General features: G+C 49.1%; 1 protein-coding gene across 2 annotated transcripts in view; it reads right to left on the reverse strand.

The window, feature by feature from the left end:
• LOC136629097 (zinc finger protein 850-like) overlaps window positions 1-18,207 on the reverse strand; it is a 47,447-nt gene extending 29,240 nt beyond the window's left edge. Inside the window, exon 1 of one of the 2 annotated variants that reach the window (XM_066605229.1) lies at window positions 18,154-18,207. The gene's annotated coding sequence lies outside the window, so the exon portion shown is untranslated. The remainder of the gene's footprint in view (window positions 1-18,153) is intronic. The other variant, XM_066605230.1, reaches the window with a different exon arrangement.
• Between the last annotated feature and the right edge of the window lie 5,058 nt (window positions 18,208-23,265).

Raw genomic sequence — 23,265 nt, forward strand, 5'->3', positions numbered from 1 at the left:
AATCTGCTGTGTAGTCCGAATGCCTCACTAGCTACACAACAACATAGATGTGTAGTATACGTACATGGGTAAATTCAAATACCCTTTGGGGTGATAAGCTTGGTAGCGTGCGGGTTTCATGATATGTAGAGACGGAACACCAGCGGATGCAGTCCAAAGCAGGTATGACCTGCGTTTATTTTATAACCGCAACATAAAGTCCAAGCCTTAGCTTCAGGCAAAACAAATAATAGTCCACCATTCCGCTATCAGGCCGTCCCGGCCTGATCAGGTCGCACTTAGCAAGTGCAATGTACCGCAGGGCTTCTCTCTCCAGCCAGTCACACAGGCTGCCAGGGTCCAGCAGCCATCTAAGCTCAATCTGGTCCTCCCAGACACACACCTCTGCTAGGTGTTGAGGTGAGGGGTATCTCCTTGTCCACCTCTGGCCTTATCAGCCACACACTCTGGGCTAACAGCCCGGCAGCTCCACTGAGCTGTTTACCTGGCCTTCTCAGCCAGACACTCTCCATCTCTGTGTCTGTGCACCTACTATTTATGTGCACACTTGATCTGGCTCAGCCTCAGCACCTGGGCTGACTAAGCTCGCCCACACCCTGGAGTGGAGGAGGTGGAATGGACAGCCCCACTACCAACCTGCCATCCATTCCAATAAAACCAGGCCCGGATATTTTTAAACAACAGATCTCCAGCAACTGCTTGCTGGAGACCACATTACGCTCCTGGGTTTTTACGTCTCTGAGAGCAAGACATGACCTTCCTCCAGTCCCCTTAGTACCTCACACCTTCTTTATGTGTCAAGTTTATACCATTAAAAGGATAGAGACGTATATAGCAGATATGCCTCTGCTCATGTATTAATAAACAGGAGAGATGTTTTCCCATTCCCTGTTAATTGGAATACAAGGAATATGTATGTTTAGCCATATGGTGGTGAATGAGAGTCGTTTAGTTTATCAATCCACAACCACTCATAGTTGATGTGATCTCCTGCAATGCAGACTGGAGTGTAAACCAAGTGGTTCTAGAACAAGTAGCGTATCTGGGGCCCGATAGATGGAACAATATCAACTAGCAGAACCTTGCTGGGGTACTTGTGCAATATGTCTCCACCAGAACTACGGGTGGAGACATGGGTTGGCCTGGGTTAGTGACAGGGGACCGCCCCCAGCTGTGGATTGGCTGCAGCGCAACAGGACACCAGCAGCTCGTTCTACTGGAGTGCCCAGCAAACAAGGGTCAACAGCGGCATTTAGACAGATGCTGGAAGACTAGGACAACAGCGGCTCCTACAGTCTTCAAGAATTCAATGATATTCCAGAAACCTCACATCTGGGAAACACATGATTTGCCTCGAATTAAAGCTTTAATATAGCCTTGGGCGCAAGAGTGAAGAAAGAGAGAGAAAGAAATTAATTCCCTTTTGGCCCAAATTATGGGATGAAACTGAAAGGGAGGAGACACAAATTAGATATTAGAAGACACTTTCTGACCGTGAGGGTGATCAATGAGTGTAACAGGATGCCATGGGAGGAGGCGGGTTCTCCTTCAATGGAAGTGTTCAAACAGAGGCTGGACAAATATCTGTCTGGGATGATTTTGTGAATCCTGCACTGAGCAGGGGGTTGGACCCGATGACCCTGGAGGTCCCTTCCAACTCTACCATTCTATGATTCTATGACAAATATCTTGCTTAGGTTGGGGCCGGGCCGACAGGCAAGATGGACGGTCGTGTGTGAGCTGAGCTCCCGCTAAAGACACCCTTAGAATCCTGGAAAAACCCTGCAAAACTGCACTAGAAGGCTGGGCGATATAGGAGATACCTGGGAGCTGCCTGCTGAACGCTGAGACCGGCTATGGCGAGTAGCGGAGTACCAGACCCCAGAAGGCACCCTTACCTAAAGACCGGCGGGGCCTGTGCTAAACTGCAGTGAGAGCCTAGCTGCTGCGGCTGAATGGACTTCCGGCGCCGCTCGGAAGAGGTCGAAGCGATGGGACGGTGAGACAGCTCGCTAGCGGCGGCAGCGTTGAGAGGGCCGGGTGACGCCTGGAGTCGGAGATCCGATCGCTGGCGGTAAAAGAGGAGGTAACGGCTGCCGGAGCTGGGAATCCTGTGCTGCTGTGCCACAACGTGCCTGGGACCGGAGGAGGGCGCATAATAAACAGTGCATACAAGCGGGACGCCGCGCAGATGCAGGGTGAGATTACACCACGCGGAGCCGACATTTTGTGAGGTGCAGAGCGCGGGTAAGAGACACCTAGAGGGACTGTGACTCTCTGTACCATTATACCACTACCCGCATAGGTACAGAGGGGAGTCAGTGCTGCAAATCACACCAAGAACTCTCCCTTCCACACCACACAAGCAATTAATGCTATATGACACAAGCAGCCACCATTACCACAAAGGCCATGCTAAATAGCCATTAAAGAATTGCCATCTTGGGGGGCGTGGCTAGCCGGCAACAGGAGCGCACGCACAGACAGCGGCTCCTGGCAGCAGGAGCATACCGGCGAGTTTTTGCCGCGCCTGGAGGCTTCCACCGCGCCGAAATCACTACCGGACCGAGACCTGCAGAAAGAGACCCTCCGCGGGTCTCTAGCTGAAATCGTGATTTTGAGGCCTACAGGTCCGGCCGCATCCCTGGCCTAAATTTACAGACGCGGCCGACCGGAAGTGAGGGCCGGCCGCGGAAGACAACGGCAAACCCTCGCCGAGGAGCAGCGCAGAAGAAGGGGCAGCTGCTGGGACCTGAGGAGAGCCGGGGAGCGGGCAGAAGGAGCAGGAGAGAGAACGGCAGGCCCACAAAACAGCAGACTGGGTGAGTGACGCCGTGACTGCGGCCACCGGACCCTGCGGCCCCGCCCCCCTGCGCTCCCCCACCCCTACTGGACAGTAACACCATGCCGGGGGCATTGAAACCCCCTGGAGCGAGCTCCCTGCCGTGCAGTAAGCACTTCAGACAGGCAGACATATTAAGGGGCCCCCTCTACCCCTCCCCCCAGTCGGACACCACCTAGACGAGGGAAGACAAGAGGTGCAAGAGGAGAAAGATCGGGGGCAGTGTGGGGGAAAGAAGTGGAGGGGAAACACAGCGGAGAACCACGCACACAGTGAGGAGCACCGCGCACAGAGCCACTCTCCCTCAAGGGAGCACTCTACTCCTGAACAGAGAGATGCGGAGGCAGTTGGCGGCCCCCTCTTTCTGCGTATCTTGCCTTTTAACAAACGTGGTACCCCGAGACTGCGGCCGACTGCTTCATGCGCACTCAGAAACCAAGCCCGGAGCTGCCGCCTGCAAGTGTCGCGCTAAAGGTGCATAAATCCTACTACACTATGTTTGCACCCCAACAGCTATGCATTAAAGTTTAAACTGCGCATGAATCCCCCCCTGTGACATTTATAAGTTCGGACCGGTGGACATCCCCTACTACTATCCTTTGACAAGATGGCGCCAAGCAAGCAAGCCAAAATAACTAGCAAGCTGCAGCAATATTCACGGCCCAGCACCTCAACGGACTCCCGACCTAACGCGCCCTCTAGCCCGCAAAGTGCGCCCCCTGAGGCAACAGCACCAGCTTCACCTCCTGCATCTGGCCCAACTATCGCCGATGTGCTGAAAGCGATTACAGAATCGCGCTCTGCCCTCACAGAAAAAAAATCGACGCACTACAGTCGGACTTTGGTCTGCTGCGAGCGGACGTCCAAACGCTGAGAGAGCGCACAACAGAAGTTGAGACGCGAGTCTCCAACTTAGAGGACTCTGTTACACCACTCTCAGATCAGGTGCGCACCCTCGACACTAACCTCACGGCGCAGCGGAGAAAAATGGATGATATGGAAAACCGCCTGCGCAGATGCAATCTGAGATTCATAGGACTGCCGGAGGGCGCTGAGGGCAGAGATCCCTGTGATTTCCTTGAATCGCTCCTCAAACAGGAGTACGGCCCCAACTCTCTGTCACCCTATTCTGCGTCGAGAGAGCACACCGCATTCCATCAAGAGCCCCGCCGCCCAGAGGCCCTCCACGCACCTTTATTGCAAAACTGCTTAACTATAGGGACAGAGACAAAATTCTGGCACTCAACCGCGAGAGAGACCCGATAAGGGTTGACGGACAAACAATCCATATCTTTCCGGACTTCTCCCTAGAGGTACAGCAGAGGCGCCAAAAATTTGTAGAGGCAAAGAAAATGCTGCGCTCAAAACAACTTGTCTACGCCATGTTATACCCTGCCAGACTAAAGGTGATCAAGGATAACCGTTCCCATTTCTTTGAAAACCCGGAGGATGTCCTAAACTGGCTCGAACTAAATTGACCTACACAGTGAGACTTTCACAAATGCATATTTGATGCGGCTGGCCGGACGTTGCTTTCTCAGAATTATTGCGGCATAATGGTGGAGGGTGGCACCCCCCTTTCTCCCACTTCCCCCCCTTTTTTTCTTTCCCTCCCTTTCCCCCTTCTCATTTCCCATTCTCACCCCACCCCCCTCCCATCCCCTCTCCCTCCACTCTAGATAAAAAGGCCGGCAGCTGAAGATGATGAAAATGCAAAACGATGTGGGCTGCGATAAAGTTACCCCTTTTTTTCTCTCTCTCTATTTAGACTGTGGGGGCCCGACTGGACTGAGGGCCTACGCAGCGCCCGCGGCCCGTGCCGGGTACCTATAGCCCACACTGACGCAGCCCACACTCACATAACCCCGTCTCTGTTTCTTCACAGGGGGACTTTATTTTCATGCTCGTAACTGCTATTACTGTTCTACATTTTTCTGTTATAGTCTGTTGGTGATTCTCGATTGGGGCTAGGTCTCACGCCCCCTACAAAGTTGTGAGTTATGGGATCGAAACCTGTCCAAAGTTCGGGTGGATGGGTAGGGTGGGAGGGGAGGGATTGGTTTGAGGTTGGTAAATGTGAATTGCTTTGTAATTTTCTATTTGTTGTTATTTTTGGCGCGTCTCTCTTTCGGATGCTTTATAAGAACTCGTGGGAACAATGGCTACCCCCTTGAAAATGGCTAGCACATACTTAAAACTGGTCTCCTGGAATGTCAGGGGACTAAACTCTAAAATTAAAAGAGCATTGGTTTTTGACTTCCTTAAAACTCACTCTCCCCACAAGATACTACTTCAAGAAACACACCTCAGGGGCTCAAAGACGCTGGCGCTTAAACGAGCAACAATTGGCTCAGCGTATCACGCGACTTACTCAAACTATGCTCGAGGAGTCAGTATACTGGTAGCCAAATCGGCCCAGTTTGCCTTCCGCCAAATACACATAGATCCTGGGGGGCGCTACCTGATCCTACAGGGAACCTTCCATGGCCGCCTCCTCACGATAGTAAATGTTTACCTGCCACCACCTGCTAACATTGAAATACTTCACGAGGTGATGGCACAAGTGGTCCTCCTTGAGGCGGCCCCGATAGTAATCATGGAAGACTTTAACCTGATTTTGGACCCGGTGCGGGACCGTCTCACTCCAGCTGCCTCCACACAGGCTCGGCTGCCTGGGTGGGCCGACTCCTACTAAGTGCAGGAAATATGGCGCACGCGACATCCACATGACAGAGCCTACTCATGCCACACTCCGACCTACAATGCCTTCTCGCGCATAGATCTCTGTTTTGGCTCCCCGGACTGCCTCCCCATGGTTCGTGATATATCCTATCTACCCAGAGGCATTTCAGATCACTCCCCACTCCAATTAGTTCTTGACCTTGGAGTTGGGGGCAGTCGCCCTCCGTGGAGACTGAGTCCGCTGTGGCTGGAACAGAGAGAAGTGCATGAGTATGTAGAACAAGAGGCTGAAATGTAGTGGGAAGTCAATGAGGGGACGGCCTCGGAGCTAGTGGTATGGGATGCATTTAAAGCCTTCACCAGGGGATCCTTTACCTCGGCTATTGCCGAGCATAGAAGATCCCTGGGAGCCCGCCGCTTGGACCTGGAACGGCGCCTTGATTTGGCAGAGACAAGGCATATAGCAGACCCCTCCTCGGAAACTACTACAATTCTGGGTGCCCTGCGACGGGAATACAAACTACTGCTTATCGAATACACCAAGAAGAAACTCCTGTATTCCCGTCAGCGGATTTTTGATCAGGGAGACAAGAACGGCCACTTACTGGCCTACCTGGCTAGAGAGGATCAGACACTGCCACCAATTACGGCGGTGCGGGACGGCACGGGTACTCTATTAAATGATCCCAAACTAATTAATCAAACGTTTGCCCAATTCTATGGAGATTTGTACACCTCCAGACTGAGCTACACTGAAGCGCAGCTCCTGGCGTACCTGGATGACATTCCCTTCCCCACACTGAGTGGAGACAGCGCAGCCCACCTAGATGGGGATCTAAGTATAGAAGAAATAACGGAGGCCATTAAGGCACTCCCCAATAGGAAATCACTGGGCGTGGATGGGCTCCCCGGGGAATGGTATAAAAAAAATGTGGAAATCCTGGCCCTGCGACTCCTCACACTATATAATTCTATTCTGCGGGAAGGGGCGCTACCGGACACAATGCGTAAAGCTCTCATAATAATGATCCCTAAAACCGGAAAAGATCCCACGGACTGCGGCTCTTACCGTCCCATTTCCCTTCTCAACAACGACGTAAAAATAATCGCAAAAATACTGGCGACGCGTATAAACTCGGTACTAAAAGAGATCATACACGCGGACCAGTCCGGCTTCATGCCTGGCAAAAGCACGGACATGAACCTGAGGAGGCTCTTTAACCACTTGTCGTACAAGCACACTAACTGCGGGAGGCGCACCCTGGTATTTATAGATCAGGCAAAGGCAGAGACATGTGCATTAAAACTAATACACATGTCTCTGCCCAATTCTCCCTGAGCAGAGGCACAAGACAGGGCTGCCCTCTGTCCCCCGCCTTGTTTGCCCTCGCCATAGAGCCTCTTGCGATCCAAATCCGAATGTCACCAACAGTTAAGGGATTTAAACTGAACAACTACGAAGAGCGCATAGCGCTCTATGCAGATGACACCCTTCTCTTCCTCCAAGACCCGGAAGCGTCTCTAGACGCAGCCCTGATTATATTCGGCACATTTGGCGCACACTCTGGTATTAAGGTCAACTGGGACAAGACTCATTTACTGGCGGTGGACCCTGCGGCCGCCGAGCTCCCTTTGCCCGCCCCGCTGAGCTGGACAACCCAGACCACCTACTTGGGCGTAAAGGTCTCAGCGGAACTATCCGCCTTTTACAACTCCAACCTGGTCCCCCTCCTGGCCTGGGCGGCGGCGACACGCTGGGCCTCTCTCCCACTCACGCTGGTGGGCAGAATAAACCTGCTAAAAATGAAACTGCTACCAAAATTCCTGTATATACTGCATAATTCTCCTATGTTAGTCCCAAAAAAATTCTTCACTAAGCTCCGTGGGATCGTACTGCGCATACTGTGGAGGGGCACTACACCCAGGATTAAATTGGAGACTCTGTGCCTCCCATCGAACGGAGGGGGACTGGCCCTACCGCACTTCTATTACTACTACCTGGCCAGCCAAATGCTATACGCGGGATGGTGGATATGCTCGTCAAATTACAACCCGGCAGTGGGCCTGGAACGTAGAATGGTGGACCCTGCTCAGAACCTACGGGGGCTGCTACTGAGCGGCCCCTCATCCTCGGTCGCCCCTCTGCCTACTCCCATGCTGGTGACACTGGAGACCTGGCAACGGGTCACGAGACTGTCCACTACAGAGGAGACTGCGCGATCCCCATACACTCCCCTCTGGAATAAGCCCAAACTGCCACACTTCCAGCGCTTCCCGGAGTCCGCCTTCTGGAGATGCCGGGGCGTCAATGTCCTCTCTGACATAGTCAGCGAGGGCAAGTTTTGCACCTTTATGCAGCTACGGGTTGCCCACGGCCTGTCCGAAAACTCCTACTTTAGGTACTACCAATTGCGAAATGTAGCCAGGGCTCAGTTTGGAGGTTTATCTATCCCACTATCCATGACACGGCTGGAGAGCCTGGCGCAGATGTGCAATCTTGTCAAACCGCTGTCGAGTTTTTATGCCCATACGGCGCAATAGCTGGCCCCGCTAGGCGAAAGGGCCGTACAGCGATGGGAGGGGGATATCCCTGACCTGATCTCAGGGGAGGATGAGGATATACTGGGTGGCTCTGGTCCCCCCCTGGTTAGCGCTAGAGACAAGCTCATCCAAGTTAAATTTCTGCACCGCATATATTATACCCCCTCCAGGTTGTGCACCATGGGCCTGCTCCCTACTGCAACGTGCCCACGATGTTTGGTGGCGGATGGGACGGTCATGCATGTGTTCTGGGAGTGCGCGGTCCTACAGGAATATTGGAGAGACGTGCTTGTCTTCATGGAAATGCATCTAGGGGCACCGAGGATCATGCATCCTGGAACGTGCCTCTTTGGGCTTGTGGGAGACCTGCCGGAGGCCGCAGCAACACGTACATTATACAAGCTGCTACTCTTCTATGCAAAAAAAGTGATCCTACTTAATTGGAAACAGCCTGGGAGGCCGACTAGGAGCGCATGGATCCGGGTCGCTAATGCTGAAATCCCAATGTACAAATTGACATACATGGCCAGGGGGTGCCCTGAAAAATTCGACAAGATTTGGGATAGCTGGGTGAGCTGCCCCGCGACTTCGTCGGGAGAGCCAAGCCAGGCAGTAGGGGGGGGAGTGAGGGAGAGAGAAGGATAAAAAGAGAGACATCTGTTAAATCTGCTTTCTACGATAAAACCCTATGCTCAGAAAACTATTTTTTCTCCTCTATTCCCACAGTTCTTCTTAAGAGAGTCGCGCCAAGGGGTTGGGGAGGGGGGGGGCTAAGTTTAAGTTTCTGTTTTTTTTTCCTGATTGATCACAGCTGATCTATTCAAGGTTAAACTACTGTTTAGTAATAACTGATAAAGTTAAGAGTTTAACCCATTAAGGACCAGCCGCTGTATATATACGGCGGCTGGTCCTGGGCTTAGAGGACCACCGATAGTAAAAATACGGCGGTGCTCTAAGCCTCCTGCCTCTGCAATCAGTCAGAGACAGGTACGGGTTATCAGCTGTTAGTGACAGCTGATAACCCGATGCAGAAGGCAGGAGGGGTTTTTAACCCTTCCTGTCTTCTGCTTCCCCGATATACAGTGCTCAATGAGCACTGTCTGGGCAAAGTGAAAGTAAGAAGTACTTTCACTACGGGAGCCTCGGGGGGGGGGGGGGGGGGGGGTCATGTGACCTCCCGGGATTCCCTGCTATGCAGAGCTGGAGGGTCAGACTAGACCCTGGCAGCTCTGCAGGTGACTAATGTCACCACAGGGGTTGCTTTCCCCTATAATTAGGGCTTCTATGGACGCCCCAGCTATAGTGGAAAGTGTCAAATAAAGTTAAAAAAAAAAAAATAAGTGAATGTCCCCCAGAGGACTTATATGACGTCATGGGGGACATGGATAGTAAAAAACACAATTACATACATCAGTAAGACAAAACAACAGAATAAAACAACAATACATACAAAAGAAAGAGAATAACACAAAGCAGACGCCAACAAAAACCGTTGCCGTATGCACCCTGTAAACCAAAACCATACATACTATATATCAAAACGTCCGAAATAAATAGAGGAACCCATTCCCATACTTTATTTCATTGTAAATATAAAAATAATTTTAAAAAAAACTATAAATGTTAAAAAAATCATTTTTTTTAGCATCTTACCCCCAATAAAACTAAAAAACGGAAAAAAAAGTCAGTGACAAAGATATTAAAAAAAATAGTCCTATATGTCACGGGAAAAAAAACGCAGCAAAAATAATTTTGGTAGCTAAAGGAAAAAAAATGTAGCAGTAAAACCGCCACATGGGTAAAATCCCTAAAAACTGTCTGGTCCTTAAGGTACAAAACAACCTGGTCCTTAAGGGGTTAAAGGGGGGGGGGGTCGAAAGAAATAAAAAGTACTAGCCAGGTATAGTATGCCAAGAAGAAATATGTATATGTACGCAGGCAAAGGTTATCTCTCATCCCTGTTTCTCATGCAATGTACTATCTGCTGAATCTGACACCTGCGGTGCCAGTTATCCGTGTTTACATGCTTGTTAATTTCTGGCTAAATAAAATTCCTTTAAAAAAAAAAAAAGAATTGCCATCTTATGAAATGGGCTATTAGGCAGTGCAGAGTGGTCAGAGAAAAGTCGGCAGATCACAGAGAACACTAGCTCTAGAGAAAACAGGCGACTTTTAGATATACAAGACGGATAGCTCAACAGTGGCTGAAATCCTGTCTGCATATACATTTATAACGTTTTGCTGGACTTTGGGAACTTTCTCTATGTGAGAGCGTCTCTCTGATCTATAACCTATAACCCGATACCATTAGTACTTAAATAAAAAGGAGCACGAACGTATAAATACAGATACGAAGCAATAGGCAACTGCAAGTAAGAGTACACCCGCCAAAAATACATCTGCAATGGATAAACTAAAAGACTTTGGACGAGCTGACACTTGTGAAACAACACCTAGAGTGGCTAAACCTACAACTGTTAAAGCTAAACATGCTGACGCAGAATCAGAGCAAGAACCTGAACCAACACTGCATCAGGTGCTAGAGGCTATCAATACCTGCAGAACATCCCTGACCGGGAAAATTGAAGAGATTAAGATAGACGTCAAACTACTCCGCCAAGATTTGCAAAATGTGAGAGGGCGGTTGCATGAAATGGAGGAAAGGGTCTTTGCAGCAGAGGATAAAATACAACCGCTTCCAGCTAAAATCCAAACAGCAGTCCAAAAAGCTGAGCAGTGTCACTCCAACAGAGATGACTTAGAAAATCGCCTACGGCGAAACAATATCCGCATTATCGGTCTACCAGAAAAAACGAAAGGTTCATCTCCAGAACCTTTCCTACAACAATGGCTGAAATCAACATTAGGAGAGGACGTATTTACACCCATGTTTGCAGTGGAGAGGGCCCACAGGGTACCAACGAGACCACCTGCGCCTGGGGCACCGCCAAGACCATTATTGGCACGACTCCTCAACTGCCGAGACAGAGATATTGCTCTACGACAGGCGCGACTGAAAAGCCCCATCACATACAACAAGGCAGTAATATCAATATTTCCAGACTTCTCGGCAGAATTACAAAAACAATGGGCCACATTCATTGAAATTAAAAAGTGATTTAAACAACGGGGAATCCCGTACTCCATGGCGTACCTGGCAAGGCTACGGATTGTGTCAGAGGGGAAAGCGTTGTTTCTGCACTCACCAGAAGAAGCCGGGGACTGAGTGGATCATACCAAGAGGCCTTCCCCGGGGAGATTTTGCAGATGTTCTGGCTCTACCTCAACTCAGCTCAGCTCTTTATGACTGCCGATACCACCACCACCCTCCTCCTCTGACAATGTCATCACCTGGTTCCCACATACTATCCAATACCATATCATCATCATCATCATCATCATCATAGTCCTCATTATCTCCACAACCTATCTCAGTCTGTTCTGATGTCTCATGGGCTCCTTGCTCCCCCTCACCATATCGACCTCCATAACTACCCCTACCACCACTTCCACTACCACAGCTATGAATCTCGGCAACCACATCCACCTTCACCACCTCCGTAGCTCACTCCAAAAGCTGACTGTCCTCACACAACTTCTCACCATCACTAATATATTGTTGTTGAGTGCCTTCCTTATCTTTCGCACCCGAATGTTTGGTAGGTGGCGCTCACTAATCAGATATTCAAAGACAGCATAGTGGTTTGTGATGGAAGTGATGGGGGTAATCCTCTTGTTAAGATAGAGGATGGTTGTACCCAATCATACAAACGACCAATAGGCTGTAGGGCAGCTTGAGGAGGCTCCAATCACAAGTGGTGGAGTATATGCAAACGAAGAAATAGAGAAAGAAAAAATCCTCAGCACATAGTATGGGTACAAAACTGACCCGGGTGCTATCTCTTAGGTGAAAAGATGGTGCCAAAGCAGGAGGGGCAGTGAAGACAAAGGTGATGCCTCCATCAGTGCACCAAATAACTGTAGAGGAGCAATAATCCACTGAATCCTGGCTTAAAGTAAAGTTAGATTCTTCCTCCTGAGTTGACCGAGAGCCGACAAGTCCACAATGGCCGAATGCTCCACAATAACACGCCCACTGGGGTAGATGGACCACCCCGGCTTGTGGATGCTGCTTCTACTATAAGGCACATGGCCGCTGCTGCTACTAGTACTAGGGCACATGGCCGCCGCTGCTACTAGTACTAGGGCACATGGCCACCGCTGCTACTAGTACTAGGGCACATGGCCACCGCTGCTACTAGTACTAGGGCACATGGCCGCCGCTGCTACTAGTACTAGGGCACACGGCCGCCGCTGCTACTAGTACTAGGGCACATGGCCACCGCTGCTACTAGTACTAGGGCACATGGCCACCGCTGCTACTAGTACTAGGGCACATGGCCACCGCTGCTACTAGTACTAGGGCCACACGGGCGCCGCTGCTACTAGTACTAGGGCCACACGGCCGCCGCTGCTGCTAGTACTAGGGCACACGGCCACCGCTGCTACTAGTACTAGGGCACATGGCCGCCGCTGCTACTAGTACTAGGGCCACACGGGCGCCGCTGCTACTAGTACTAGGGCCACACGGGCGCCGCTGCTACTAGTATAGGGCCACACGGCCGCCGCTGCTACTAGTACTAGGGCACACGGCCGCCGCTGCTACTAGTACTAGGGCACACGGCCGCCGCTGCTACTAGTACTAGGGCACACGGCCGCCGCTGCTACTAGTACTAGGGCACACGGCCGCCGCTGCTACTAGTACTAGGGCACACGGCCGCCGCTGCTACTAGTACTAGGGCACACGGCCGCCGCTGCTACTAGTACTAGGGCACACGGCCACCGCTGCTACTAGTACTAGGGCGCACGGCCGCCGCTGCTACTAGTACTAGGGCACACGGCCGCCGCTGCTACTAGTACTAGGGCGCACGGCCGCCGCTGCTACTAGTACTAGGGCGCACGGCCGCCGCTGCTACTAGTACTAGGGCACACGGCCGCCGCTGCTACTAGTACTAGGGCGCACGGCCGCCGCTGCTACTAGTACTAGGGCGCACGGCCGCCGCTGCTACTAGTACTAGGGCGCACGGCCGCCGCTGCTACTAGTACTAGGGCACACGGCCGCCGCTGCTACTAGTACTAGGGCACACGGCCGCTGCTGCTACTAGTACTAGGGCACACGGCCGTCGCTGCTACTAGTACTAGGGCACATGGCCGCCTAGTACTACTAGTACTACATTGATAACAGATGCACGCGGCTCTGCGCAGGGTTTTAATACTTTTTTTTAAAAACACAACCCTTGCTCACTTTACATTGTGATGAACAAGATGCTGAGCATACACCGATGTAGACTGTTGCTGAACTGCAAGAACAAAACCTGTAATAACCGCAATACCAGTCCAGCAATGACTGCAGTGACTGGCTGACCTGGCTGGCAAACACAGTTCTGTATCACAGACTGACCCGAGTTGCTTCCTCTCCCTGCACTTTCTAGCTTGTTTCCCGGCTGCTCAGTACTCTGCTCTCCTGCTCACTGCTCAGTACTCTGCTCTCCTGCTCACTGCTCAGTACTCTGCTCTCCTGCTCAGTACTCTGCTCTCCTGCTCACTGCTCAGTACTCTGCTCTCTTGCTCACTGCTCAGTACTCTGCTCTCTTGCTCACTGCTCAGTACTCTGCTCTCTTGCTCACTGCTCAGTACTCTGCTCTCTTGCTCACTGCTCAGTACTCTGCTCTCTTGCTCAGTACTCTGCTCTCTTGCTCACTGCTCAGTACTCTGCTCTCCTGTTCACTGCTCAGTACTCTGCTCTCCTGTTCACTGCTCAGTACTCTGCTCTCCTGTTCACTGCTCAGTACTCTGCTCTCCTGTTCACTGCTCAGTACTCTGCTCTCCTGCTCAGTTCTGCTCCCCTTCTATCTATGTGTGTGTACTATAACAGTCCTGATGTCCACATGGTCCCTCACAGAGATCTTATTACACCTCTATCCCCGGCTAACATGGCTGCTGACGTTATGGCGCAGAGCCTTTTATATTGGCTCTGACCTCCGGCTGCGAAAGCTGTTTGCAAAGCATTATGCGTACCCTGACATCCTCTTTTTTTTCAGCCATATGTCATTTTAGTGGGTTTGGCCAAGATGAACTGCTTGAGGTTCTGGTTTGCACCAAGCCAAACTTATAGCAAAAGGCTCAACCTGTCAGACAGGCGGATTTGGATCCAACCGGCAACGTACCGGTATGGCTGTGGGCTAACTGAGGTGGTAACACCTGGGAGACCCCAGTTTTCATGTTTAACCCCTCCAAGTGGGAAACTGGCTCTGCTTTGGGGTCCTCAGGCCATTACACACAGATAGCCCCAGTATTTGGCTTCTCATGCTGCACTGGGCTAAGACGCGGTACCTGAAGGTCTGACCGGACACGTAGTAAATAGAAGGGTTTTAGTAGGAGCTGACAGCCCACGTACATAACCGAGGTCCAGGCTAATAGTCCGGGCAGGCAGCAGATAAACCAGAGTCCAATATACAGAGCTGAGGTCAGGGGGCACAGAAGTCAGGATAGTCAGTACAGGAAAGGGTCAAAACCAGAACACACAAACATGGGCTTTACCACAAATGGCAGGGCGAGAGCCAACTGCTTAGACACCCAGACTATGGGGGATGCCTAATATAGGAAGTGCAGGAACCGAATTGGAAGGGGACGAGTAAAGGGAGCGCACATTGGCTCTTTAAGCCAAGCCGCAGCGTGCCGGAATCCCACAGGCAAAAGCCTGCGAGTAAGCAGAGGGAGGTGTATAGAGAGTGAATGGCAGCGATGCCTAACTGTAGCCCCAGCAGCAGGTGAGCAGTGACGGCGCGCAGTGATACGACTATTTCGGTTCACTAAATGCGACTTGTGACATCTATTTACAGAAAGTAAACATCGGGCTGATTGTCATTCAGTTTTTATGCATGCATAAATTGAAGGTCGAATGATAAGAGAAAGAATTATCATTCGTTGTTCAGTGGCGGCATGTACTGAAGGCCCATTTACACGTGACACTTGTCGTTTAAACAAACACCTCAACGACTTTTTTGCTTTCAAATGATGAGTGTTTACACGTAAAGATAATCGTGCGAAATCCTTCACCATTTCCCTCCTTTGCTGTGTTGTTAGTAGTGTTTACATGTAAAGTGGGCATAGATAAGATAAGTGGACCATTGTTTGCTCCAGTGGGCCTGTGTATATGCAGAGAATCTCTAGGTGGGCGGATTTTAATTAGTGCAAAGAAAATGCCATTGTCTACTGTGGCAGTGTGTGGATTGGCTTTTGACTGAATTGTTGGAACGACTGAACAACTGATGTTTAAACCTAACGACAAGCGAACAAACTAGTGACTATGTGTATGCAGGCAGATACTCAGCTACCAACAACAAGTGAACGAATAGTGTACGATGGCTTCGCGTTTACACATAATTATTATGGATGACTTTCGCTCATTTGAACGAATTTTGAGCTACAATCGTTGCATTTAACCCCTTGAGTGGCACGCCCGGAAATTTTCCGGGACGTGCTCCACTGCTCATAGCGTCATAGCCCGGAAGATTTCCGGGCTATGTATCACTATGGGAGCTGCAGAGCACAATGCCACAAGCTGTGACAGTGTGCTCTGCCTGCACAGACCCACAGAGAACAAAGCAAGGGCTTTGAAAAACCAGCAGAAGATATTGCCGGCATATCGGCAATGTCCTGCTTTGTTTACAGGTTGCCATAGAGACCATCGGCTTGTCAGAAGCAAGCCGATGGTCTCTGTGACAGGGAGAGCTGGTTCTTGGCTATCAGAGGACAGCTAGGTACCAGCTCTTACAGCAGAGATCAGAGAAAACCTCCGATCTCTGCTGTGTTAACCCTTTACATGCTGCAGTCTATGTGACTGCAGCATGTAAAGGGCTGTCACTGCAGCATGTAAAGGGCTGTCACCATCGGACCCCCGGAATGTGATCAGGGGTCCTGATGGGTCCCTGCGGAAGTCCCCTAGAGGGACAAAAAAAAAAAAAAAAGTTTAAAAAAAAAAAAAAAAGTTAAAAAAATATTTAAAAAAAAAATTATAAAAACACTTGTCTCCCTTTACTTTGTAAAAAATCAAAAATACAATCACACATGTGGTATCCGTGTGCGTTGTAATGACCCAGAGAAGGAAGTTAATACATTATTTAACCCCTTAATGACATGGCCCCTTTTTTTCTTTTTTCCCCATTTCTTTTTTTCCTCCCTCCTGTTTAAAAAATCACAACTTGTCCCACAAAAAACAAGCCCTTATATGGCCATGTCAATGGAAAAATGAAAAAGTTATGGCTCTTGAGACGCAACTGCAAAATTAGTTGAAATTCAATGATTAGACCATTTTAAAAAACCTGCCCTGGTGGGCACGACAGGGTGGTAGGAAACCCGCCACTCAAGGGGTTAAATGAGCCATTACATTGTAGTATGGATCATGGGAATCTGAATGATTGACTGTCCCGTGTAAAAGCACCCTTAGCTATTAATCCCCCATTGTTCTACCAGAGTTCTCTCCTGGGGTAATCTGGAGGCACAGAGTTGGGGTAGTGACAGGGAAAGAAGGCAAATGCTAATGGCGCACCTGTCAACAAAGGTGACATAGTGCCCTGATGACTGGGGGCCTGCAGTCTCATATAATGATAATAATAATAATCTTTATTTGTATAGCGCCAACTTATTCCGCAGCGCTTTCAGGCATGGATAAATGCAAAACAATACAACAATTACAATATAAGGTACATTGGGTTAGACACAAATGGGTTGAGGGTGGTACAGGAGGTGCAGGGGGTGGGGAACACAGGCAATAGGAAATATTATGTACAGATCATTTATCAGAAGGCAAACAGGGTGGAGCACCATAGGGAGGGGCGAGGGACTAGGTCAGGAGATTTGGTATGCTTCCCTGAAGAGGTGCGTTTTTAAGGCACGTCTGAAATTTCGTGCATCGGGAATTGTCCGGATGCCTTGGGGTAGAGCATTCCAGAGGATGGGTGCTGCTCTGGTGAAGTCCTGTAGGCGAGCGTGTGAGGTTCGTATTACAGGGGTGTTTAGTCTTAGTGTGTTAGCCGATCGGAGTGAGCGGGCTGGGTGGTGTACTGACAGTAGGGAGGTGATGTATGGTGGCGCAGCGCCATGCAGAGCTTTGTGAGTGAGGTAGAGGAGTTTAAATTTAGTTCTGCAGTGGATGGGCAGCCAATGCAGCGACTGGCATAATGCAGAGGCGTCTGAGTAACGACTGGATAGAAAAATGAGTCTAGCTGCTGCATTTAGTATGGATTGGAGCGGAGCGAGTCTAGTACGGGGGAGGCCAATGAGTAGCGAGTTGCAGTAGTCAAGCCGGGAGTGGATGAGCGCAACCACGAGCGTCTTTAGCGTGTCCGTGGTTAGGAACGGACGTATTTTAGCAATATTTCTGAGGTGCATGTGGCATGTTTGGGCTAGAGATTGGATATGGGGGGCAAAGGAGAGGTCAGAGTCCAGTGTGACCCCAAGGCATCGGGCATGCCGTCGGGGGGTTATGATGGTGCCAGACACTGGAATGGAGATGTTGAGGGGAGGTCGGTTAGAAGGTGGAAAGACAAGGAGGTCAGTTTTAGAGAGGTTTAGTTTGAGAAAAAGGGAGGACATAGTGTTAGAGACAGCGGACAGACAGTCGGTGATATTTTGGAGGAATGGTCCAGAGATCTCACGAGAGGAGGTGTATAGTTGGGTGTCGTCAGCATAGAGATGGTATTGGAGGCCGAATCTGTGGATGGTTTGTCCAATTGGGGCAGTATAGATAGAGAAAAGAAGGGGACCAAGGACCGAGCCCTGGGGTACCCCGACAGCGAGAGGAAGTGGAGCAGAGATAGAACCAGCAAAGGAAACACTGAAATATCTACTTCATATATCTACTTCCACCAACAGGCTTACAGGATGAATCAGCTGGGAGGACGGGGCCCGGACTGCAGGATCTGTCATCCCTAATAATCCCACAGACCACAGAATAGCATATCTGCAGCCGCTGACTGAGGAGAATCTGTGACTCCTCTCTGCTGTATTTAGTGGTTACTACTCACCTGGGCGATTACCTGTAGGAATCTCCTCTTTACACCGCTGATCGCTGCTCACATTTGTCTCTGTAGTATTAATATCAGTCAGATCTTCATCCTGATACAAAAGCTGGGAGACAAATATTGTAAAAGTCAGCAGACGGTTGGAGAAGTTGTGTGGATGGTTTTACATGACCAGAAAAGCTTATTAATCATCATGATGACTAAAAACGACCTGACAGGAGTAGTTATCTGAGCCACATGGCTGCAGGTCTAGAAGCCGGACATATATATTAGATGGCGGCTCAATGACCCCTCAGGAACCTCATACTCATGTATATCCGGCATGGCTAGACACACTGCACGTTGTCTTAGTAGAGGAGATCAGCGGCTACCAGACACATTCGCTGTTTATCTCGGGGGACATAAAGGAGCAGATAGATATAAATCCATCCTGTTGGCTCCTTATTCCCACCAGCAGTCTCCACTGCCAGAAAACTGGGAGAAGATCCAGACAACCTGCAATGTCTCTGGTCAGCAGTAATCCTGCCATCTCCACCGGCCTCATCACACAAGTAGAAGACATCTAATAAGACTGAAGACAAGAGCTTCACAGCCTTCTACACATCAGAAGGACATCTCCATCTACCTGGTGGTCCTGTGGAAGAAGAGGACATCTCTCTGGTGGGCTTCTCTTACTGGATGGAACTGGAGGAAACACAGACAGACACTGAAGTCATTCTTTACATACAGATAATAAAGTCTCCGTGTATTTAGTCCTGTCTATTACCTGGTGATGAGAGCGGCTGGCGGGTCTTCATCATGGCCTCCTTGTACAGATCCTTGTGTCCTTCTAAATACTCCCACTCCTCCATGGAGAAATAGACAGCGACATCCTGACACCTTATAGGAACCTGACAACACAATATACAGTCATCACCCAGAAGCCTCCAGTGCTGTTACTGTATAATGTCCCAGCATTCCCTGCAGCGTCACCTCTCCAGTCAGCAGCTCAATCATCTTGTTGGTGAGTTCAAGAATCTTCTGTACATTGATGTCCTCATGTATCAGGGGGTGAGGTGGGGGCCCCGTGATTGGGCTCAAGGATCTTCCCCATCCATCACACACAGGGGTCTGACAGCCATCACTAGAGGTCTTCTTCACTACTGTGTAATCCTGTATATGGGGAGAGAGTAATAAATATCTCTATAGATATTATCAGAGTCTATCACCCCTCCAATCAAATAATTTTTCATCACCATAGACAAAAATGATATAATGTGACATCATCAGAATCTCCCCGCCTCTATCGTCGATTTTGTCATGGATCGACCATTCCGAGGGCTCTCATCGGTACTAACTTGTCACAGCAGAGCCTCGATCGATCACTCTACGGGATTGCAAGCGTGGAGTCATTAGAATACAGACTGATTTATACCCAGCTTTCCTGGGTTTTTGCATGGATGTGAAACAAAAGCTCAAATCACCACCTGATTCGTTCTAACTGCCCCCGTACTCTGCAATACCCACGCGTTACCGCTGCCACCACCAGCTTTTACAGGTAAACTGGAACCCAGACTTATAAATTATGAACACAGCTTTTGGTGTCATGATTCGTTTTTAAAACAGACAAGGCTAACTAATAAATTGCAGATTAATTCTAAAAAAGACTATTAGTGCAAATATATATATAAGTATACAAAAATATACAGAAACGGATGTTACAATGTAGATTAGGTTATACAGGCATATACAACAACAGTATTGTAAAGTAAATAGGATAAAAATAAAAGAAAGAAACCAGATTTGGGAAACGCTACCCAAGGTCTTGATTCGTGCAGAGTCACTGAGGTGAATAGGACAGCTTTATGCTGAAGCATATCTCTGTAGTATGACAATTTGTATAAGGAACCTACTCAGTTTTAAAGCCTCTGCAGAAACACACTCCCGTTGATCTTTTTCTAAGGTCGTCAAGGCAGGTTGAGTATATGCAGGGAAGATTTGTAGGCACTCCAATGGGGAAGATATGGCCATCATGCTTAATATCAGGAATTTACCTATCCATAGATAATAAGCATGATAGGGGACAGATGATCAGCTATGCCAATATGCAATTCTGGGGTTCGCACAGAGATGGAAGTAACCAGGTCTGCAGTGTCCTCTCGGTTCTGAAAATATACCTGAAGTTGAGCCTTCATGTTACCCATAATCTCTAATATTAAATTCTCCTTTGATACGGAAAAAAGAAATACATTATAACCTGAAAGGGAAGCTTCATTTTCAGTGAATAAGGTCTTTGTTGTTTTCTCTCACCTCAGTGATTTTATTGTATTTACCAGTGAGATAGCGTAGGTCCTAACGGACGCATGGTGGCCTTGCTGTGGCCCGTCGGCTTATGTGTCTTGGCAAAACGCAGAGCTAACACCCGCATTAATCAGTATTTTTTGCTTGCAGTTTACTATGCATTTGGGAGAGCCCAAGATGTCAGCAGTGTGACCCACTGTGGAGATACAGGGCGATCCACTGCTTTGCCAGTAGGGGTCGCACTCATGTATAGCGTGGTGCACCGAGCTGTGGCTGGCATCCTTGGTGTCCATTCATATGTGTAGTGTATGTTTATTTGCAGTCACTCCTCCCCAATCTGGGCTGGGTTGAGTGAGGGACTGCACTACTAGGCTGCATTGAACAAATATCCAGCTGCCTGTTATCCTTGTGAACCTGTTTCTCTGTTTATACTTGTCAGTCTGTACCTCCTTTGTTCCTGTACGCCCCGGTATTGTTCGGTCGTTTGTTTTATAGTTGTTCTGTCCCATCAGGGTCAGTTAGCACCTAGAAGAAGACCGTGGGGTGGTCCTTATCGAGACGAGTGCTCCGCCTATAGGTAGGGGTTTCCCTCTCCTGGTTATTAGTTCAGGGCAAGATTTGTTTACTAGTTTCATCTGCGTACAGGGTTCATACATCCGATATGTTACCTTCCACGCTGGTGTCAGCTGTCAATCGTGCTAGACTGGATCATTACCTATCCGCTAGGTTGACACAGTGGTTCCACATTCACAGTCGTTACAATTGGCTTCCTTTTCTGTGAATATCCTTTGATACAGACACTAGCAGTCGAGGTGCTCGAACATCTAATAGCTAACCTTATAGCCATCATGATCAAAAGACTTCCTGAGTAGGAATGCATAGCAGGGATGTGAAAAGAGGAAGAGGGGAAGGGGGTGAGGGAGACAAGGGAGAAGGATTTCAGCTGAACTTTCCTAGTGTCCTGAACGTCAGCTGATTGATATTGGCAGCTGGGGGGATACTTTATCAATATCTTTATACCACACCATAGATAACCATGATGTAATGTGACATCATCAGAATCTCTCACCTCTCCAGTAAGCTGGAATATTATCTCTAGTGTGAGTGTTAATGCACTCTCTGACATCTTGTTCGTGTCTTCCTTCATCCTTGATGGGTCAATCAGGAAAATTCTGTTATATAGAAGATATCAAAAGATGTTCGTATGGTGAAGAAACCTGAAAACAGAAGAAGATGAGCAAATGTGAGATCAAAAGAAATGTAAAAAACACATCAATAACTCAGGATAAGGGAAACCTGTGAGATGGTAACCACCCTGCCGCATAATAGTATGTACTGCTCCACCCTGCGCCATAATAGTATGTACCACTCCACCCTGCCCCATAATAGTATGTACCGCTCCACCCTGCCCCATAATAGTATGTACCGCTCCACCCTGCCCCATAATAGTATGTACCGCACCACCCCGCACCATAATTGTATGTACCGCTCCACCCCGCCCCATAATTGTATGTACCGCTCCACCCCGCCCCATAATAGTGTGTACCGCTCCACCCCGCCCCATAATAGTGTGTACCCCTCCGCCCTGCCCCATAATAGTATGTACCCCTCCACCCTGTCCCATAATAGAATGTACCCCTCCACCCTGCCCCATAATAGTATGTACCCCTCCACCCTGCCCCATAATAGTATGTACCCCTCCACCCTGCCCCATAATAGTATGTACCCCTCCACCCTGCCCCATAATAGTATGTACCCCTCCACCCTGCCCCATAATAGTATGTACCGCTCCACCCTGCCCCATAATAGTATGTACCGCTCCACCCTGCCCCATAATAGTATGTACCGCTCCACCCTGCCCCATAATAGTATGTACCGCTCCACCCTGCCCCATAATAGTATGTACCGCTCCACCTTGCCCCATAATAGTATGTACCCCTCCACCCTGCCCCATAATAGTATGTACCACTCCACCCTGCCCCATAATAGTATGTACCGCTCCACCCTGCCCCATAATAGTATGTACCGCTCCACCCTGCCCCATAATAGTATGTACCGCTCCACCCTGCCCCATAATAGTATGTACCCCTCCACCCCGCCCCATAATAGTATGTACCGCTCCACCCCGCACCACAATAGTATGTACGGCTCCACCCCGCACCACAATAGTATGTACGGCTCCACCCCGCACCACAATAGTATGTACGGCTCCACCCCGCACCACAATAGTATGTACCGCTCCACCCCGCACCATAATAGTGTGTACCGCTCCACCATGCCCCATAATAGTATGTACCCCTCCACCCTGTCCCATAATAGTATGTACAACTCTACCCTGCCCCATAATAGTATGTACCGCTCCACCCTGCCGCATAATAGTATGTACCGCTCCACTCTGCCCCATAATAGTATTGTTAGGGGTTAATCCTATTTTTAAATAACCTAACATAAGAAAGATAAGGAAACAGTGTAATAAATGTGACATCAGTTATTTGGTTGTATATGTTATGTATTATGGAAATGAAAAATATGTAAAACATTCCGGAAGTTGCTAATACAACTTGGATATAGAATCATATGTCAAAAGGTATATTCAAGCGTTTATTTGGATGACGATTTTAAAATACTAAATGTATGATTTCATTCAGCCATCTTGACTACAAGTTTGAACCTTTACCAGAATATACTAAGTAGGTGGCTAAACCAGTTCTATGTGCAAACTAGAAACAATGCCCCCTCTTTTGATGTGCAAATTGTTGAACTTAACATGATGGGAATCTAAGATTACATTCTGGTCTGGGAAGAGGTATAATTAAGTTTGTACTCAGACAGTGT

The sequence above is a fragment of the Eleutherodactylus coqui genome, chromosome 5, assembly GCF_035609145.1.
Source record: "Eleutherodactylus coqui strain aEleCoq1 chromosome 5, aEleCoq1.hap1, whole genome shotgun sequence".
NCBI lineage: Eukaryota > Metazoa > Chordata > Amphibia > Anura > Eleutherodactylidae > Eleutherodactylus > Eleutherodactylus coqui.